Source organism: Dermacentor variabilis, chromosome 10 (genome assembly GCF_050947875.1).
Source record: "Dermacentor variabilis isolate Ectoservices chromosome 10, ASM5094787v1, whole genome shotgun sequence".
Lineage (NCBI taxonomy): Eukaryota > Metazoa > Arthropoda > Arachnida > Ixodida > Ixodidae > Dermacentor > Dermacentor variabilis.
The window spans coordinates 75,554,346-75,560,345 of NC_134577.1; positions in this window are offsets into that span (position 1 = coordinate 75,554,346).

Consider the following 6,000-nt stretch of genomic DNA (forward strand, 5'->3'; position numbering starts at 1 on the left):
CATCGGTGCTACACAGAGCGCGCCGACAAAAAAAAATATTCAATAATTACAAGCCTTGCAGCTTTGCCAAGCTTGCTTCAGTTGTATGTACTAGTCGTTTAATATAAATATATTCAGAGCCAAATTTCGTCACACTTGGCACTTAGCCTCCTCCGAATGCCACCCTTGCTAAACGCAAGTTATTACTGCGTGGAGATTTCCATTGTTTTAACTTGATGTACGAATATATTGGTGGTGAAAAATAATTACAAGACAGTGTCATTCCCATTCATCTGGCTAACAAACGCGCTGGTATTTCGTTGTTCATGCACCACTAAGCGGCTGTACGGTAAGGAAAACGCTCAACGGCAATGTTTAGTTGCCTGTACGCGGAAGGAATGATATTACGGTGTCACATGCTTCCAGACAACGCTATAAAACTTCGGTAGGTCTTGTCACATCAAATATGCATCAGCGTAGAATTTAAGGTATATTAAATATTTTACACGCATCAGATTGTTTTCATTGGTCATTTACATTTCAAATGAGCGACGATGTTGCAGTTCCTTATGGCTTTGTACTTCGCCTCTAAACGCCTTTTGTAGTACAGCTATATAGAAGCACTGCGCTACGTACGTTTAGCTTTGCAATAAAAGGTATTCGGCAGTAGTATGGCTATGTGCATGTTGTAGGGAAACCTTCTGATATGTGGCGTGCACATATTTTTGTTTTGTTTTAGCCACAAGCAATAATGGGTAATATCGCGCGGAATTTACTTCAAAAATTCCGAGTGCGCAACAAATAATACGTAGGAGAAAATACCCCTCAATTCGCAGTCCACTTCAACTTGGGACACTAAAATTATTCAAACGTAAATTGGGAACCGACATTGTTTGATTCGAGTCTGTTAATTCGAGCATATTTCGTTGTTTCTCAGTAGCCACTTCAGGTATCCTATGAAATTCGCGCTCAAGAACTCGCAGCAGCCGTAATTATCTCACTGGTTTCGCTGAAGCCCTCACGAGCAGTGCCGGCGTAAGAATAATTAAAGAGCACGCAAAAAGTAAGAAAAAAAAGAAGTTGTTCTTGTGAAACAAGGCGCGCTTTCATGAAGAGAAAAGACGCACCTGATTATCAAACTTGGCGGAGTTCTCCGAGTACATTGCGGGCACTTCGCACAGACTGTTTGCTATATTTATGTCCTCACCAGTGGTTGCCCCGCTTGATTGCTGTCGGCGCTGATTGAGCAGCACTGTTCTGCTGTCTCCATCGCGCAGGCTGTTGATCCACTTTAATTTGCATAGTCCGAGTTCACCGGCTCATTGTCCATACACAGCTCCTTTTGCTGTGCTTGTGATTTCACGCGTCACTAAGTGTGCATCATCATGACGGTGTTTTGGTTAAAGAATAAAAATAACATGGACAAACCAACTTAAAACGCAGGACGAAAACAAATTGGACGGGAAAAAAACGGTATTGATTCCGCGTAAGTTCCAGGGACGTCAGTGTGCAGCCTAGGAGCCGGTGCAAAGGCAGAGTGACGTTGACAGCTGTGTTAACTGACGTCATTCTTTGAAGCTAAACTTCAAGACACGAAAGCCTTCTAATTAGCCGCTCTGTGAAAGAAATCACACAAAGACTTTCTATATATTTTGGGCTAGTAAAATGACAATTCTGGGCCTTTCTTGCTCAATTTTGCTCCTAATATATTTGGACAAGTAAGGAGTATGGTGTGACTGGAACTTAGTGTTACAAACAGCTTCGTTACGAAATTTAATTTATCCGCGTGCGAAACATGGAGAGGTGACAGCCGCGCGTTTAACAAAGTGTTTGGCGGATGTGATAAGACGTAACTGTTCTGACGTCATTTTGACGTAATTTTGTTCACCTTAATTGAAATGGTGCTTCAAGAAATGAAGTCGTACTTTTTTCAGCGTGATCTCACTTATTTTGGAATAATTGAAAGCTAGGACTGTATCTGTAACCTGCGCTTTGCCAGGTGGAACCATCGATGGTGATGACGATGATGATTTAATGGCCTACCATTTGTAATGGGGTGGTGACAAATAGTCACTTAGCCCGCTTGATTTAATCACTTATGCTATACATGCTTTTATCTAGCATTTCTGTATATACCTCCTTAATCTTTTTTTCCTTGAAACTCTACGTTATTCCGCAAGCTGTGACTGTAGGAGATTACGAGGAGCCGCATTACGTTTAGGAGGAGCCGCATTACGTTTCATCTAGGAGAGACCACGCTAACAAAATTAGAGCTTATCAGTGCCGTACCAATGTGTTTAAGTATTCATTTTTTCCTAACACGATTAGCGATTGGAATGAGATCCCTAATGAAGTGATGGCAGCTTCTAGTTTTGAAAATGCCATTGAGAGTCATATTCTTTGATTGTTCTGTTATTCATCTCTGCACATACGCTACTTTTTTTCTGTTTTGTTAGTTAGTTACTTTGTCACTCACTTTGTTTTGTACTTTGTTAGTTTCTATTCCGCTTTTGCGAATTTCTGTGCTTAAACTATGTTCTATTTACTGATCCATTCTTTTGATGTTGCTGAATATGTTTCCATTGTGACCACCTGTATTTTAACCCCCCTACGATAATGCCGTACAGGCGATGTAGGTATACCGAATAAATAAAAAATAAATAAATAAAAATCCGGTCGTATCAATCTCTTCCCTTCATATTTTTCCACGAATGCACTTAACGTCTCTTCCTTGCCTCGACTGCTGATTCGTTGACGCTTCGTTCACTTTAAACCCAAGCGCTTCTGGGTGAATCCCTTCGCAGTCTATTAGGATGTGCTGGGTGGTCTCCAAATTATTGATCCAGCATGCGCATGCTCCGTGTAGTTTCAAACATTTGCTCCGGTATGTTTTTTTTGTCCTTAGACAACCGATTCGAGTCTCTAAAAGCAAGGCACTGCCTCTTGTGTTATCGTACATATTTCCCCTTCTAATTTCTTTTTTGTCATTCTTCTAAATCTCCATGGTCCTTTTTATTTCCATTATTTGCATCCAATTAACTGTCCCTGTTTCTATCACATTCCTTTTGATGACCCCTGGTTGTCTATTTACAGTTTTGATTACTCTGTACTTGGTCGCCAACTTTCCTGGCTTCTTCCTCCATGCTGTGTCGACGCGTTTCAAGTATAGATACTTGTGCGCTTTACCTGCCCGTTTATTTTCATCCATGTTCCTGAGTCTTTCTTCACAACTAATTCTGCTCCGCGCTTCTATGACTTAAAAAGAGTGCCAACCGATGTGGTTTTGCCGTGGGCTCCCAAAGCCAACTGCCCCACCGATGTTTCGTTATCTTCCAACCCTGGCAATATATCCGATTCTAGGCACAGAACCACATTTGCGAGCGTAAGCGCTGGCACCATGACTCTTTTCCCGATTCCATGCACCGTCTTATATTGATTGTGGCGCCAAAATGCCCTATGTTTCGTTATTGTGGCATTCCGATTCCATTTTCTTTTCAGGTTACCTTGCTGGGCGCTTGAGTAAGTCTTTCCTTCCTTTATGCATACGCTGAGGCATTTATATTACTTGGCTATGGGTATGACTTCTTGAATCGACAGCACGTGTTTCCTCGTCTCTTCACTAAAGGTTATAATTCGCGATTTCTCTGTGATAAATTATTGGCCTAGATATGTCGTTGCGTTGCCTCACATATTGGCCAATGTCGGCGGATTTCTTACATGGTCCGCTATTAGCACTATGTCGTCCGCATACATCAGCGCGGGGACACTCTGTTGCACAATCTGTTCATTACGTGTGTAATTGTACGGTTTTGTGACGCAGATGCAGGACATAAGCACCATCTGGTGGTGCTTCAAGGCGGCTTCCTCCGCTTTCCTCCTCTTGCATCCCCTGCACTCTCCTCCTTCGTTTTCCTTCTCGCGCTCTGTTCGCTCTTTCCCTTTTTTATCACCCGCTGTGCTATTCGTTCGCTCTTTCATCTTTCGCTGTGCTCGTTCGCTCGGTTACGCCGCCGAGGCACGCCGACGCTCAACGCAGGAACGTGTGCTTAGGAGCTGCGCCATAAAACACTCATATTCAACGTAATTTCCTGCCCCCCATTACAGCGCTTTCGCCAATACGCACTCCGTCGTTACAGGTCCTTGCTAACAGGTAGCCTATTCCCGCCGAAACAGATCGGCTCTCACTTACTTGTATTTCAAGAGACACTGACAGCTTTTAGCCTCATTTTATCACTGCACCAAAGTGCGTGTTTTGTATTATGAAACGACAATAGACGTTACTGCGTGTGTACTATGGGATTCTATGTTTTGTACTGTAGCACAGTCTGCAGCACGGTATTGCAGTTCAAATAAAAGTCCAAATCTAGTGACCATTGGCACAGAATATTTTATTTAGGCAGTCAATCTTCTGATAAAAAAAGATTAAAATAGCCCATTCTCACAAAATGTGACGATCAGGTTTATAACTCTGAAAAGGAAATCGATTCTGTAGATCGCATCTAATAGTAAATCTGAAGCAGACAAAAGTTATCTATTACACATAGCTCTTAAATACGCCACCAATATGCGGGTAGGACTTTCGAAAAGCCTTTGTAAACAATGTAAGATATTCAGATAATAAATTTTTCTGCTCACAGATGCAGATTACAAGAGTGTGATATCTGCTTGTTGTGGAACCATACCAAGTTTTGTAAGTTTCACTTCAAAAATTCAGGCCTTCGATAAACGTTTTGCTTGCAATAGTTACTAGAATTTATTGTTCTCTCTCAAACGCCACAAATAACATTAGAATCGACCAAGTGGTTATCTAAGAAAATCGTTCCTGCGTTTTCCATGTATTTGAATAAGCGGCATCAGATTTGGGCCTGAGCTAAATCTTTCTCTCAAGGGCAGCTGCATAAAAAGATAAGTGGTTTTACTTCAAGGAGGCCGTTCCTTATGATGCACCTGTCTAGAAACGACAGCACAGAATTAGAGGCGCGGAACCCTGCTTTCCCTCATTTTTCTGTTCGGGCTTAAGACAATAAAATAAAAGGTTTGCGCTAACAACAAAGCTGTAAATACACGGCTTGTATATTTGTTAACATTGCAACTCCTGCTATTATCGCAGAAAAAAGATGATAACAGCAGTTGGGAGAACTAACATGGTCTTGTCAGTAGGCAACTACGTACCGCTACCACTGACGAACGGCGCTATCAGAAATTGCAGGTTCTGTAGGGACGAGCCGACCTACCAGGGGACATTAAACAGACCGAGCATAAGCAAATATTAGGTAGCAAATTTTGCACAAGTGGTGTTTACCTCACACATGGCGAGACATTGTCAGCTCCATTAAAGAACAGTCGGAAGCAGTGACCGCGTTGCCACTGCCGCTGGCACAAAGGGCTTTCTTCATTAAGAACGTATTGTGCAGTAAACTGTGGTTTGCTGCAAGGCTAGCTCTCCCGCCGTCACCAACAGTACGCGCAGTAAACTCACTTATTTTCTCATGGTTCTGGCTAAACAAGTCGCAATACGTAGCGCAGCATTTTTTCCGTCTGCCGAAATCCAGCGGAGGCTGGAGCTTGTCGTGCGTAATTAGATTTGGTAGGCTGTGGTGCACTAAAAGTACATGTGATCACCTTGATGATCAGGAGTACCCTGGTAGGCCACTGCTCCTTTATTGGCTGGGCCATTACCGTCGAAAGCTTGTGCCGCAGAGTACAGGCAACTTGCTTCCGACGGCGGTAACGCCAGCACCGCAATATGCGGCGACTGCGCGCTTGCAAAGTCAGCTTGTACAACTAAGAATTACAACGTGGCGTGCGACACCAGTTTCCAGGCTTTGTGAAAGGCTACTGCACAAACACGGAAAGCCGTGCTTTCACCTGATTTGCCCTCGCAAGTGAAGGATTTTCATTGGCATTCTACCAACAAGAGACAGGCTTGAACGCTGGCGTATGGTAGCGAATGATAAGTGCATATATTGCGCACAAACAGAAACCAGCGCGCGTGTAGTAAAGGACTGCGTTGTAGCACGC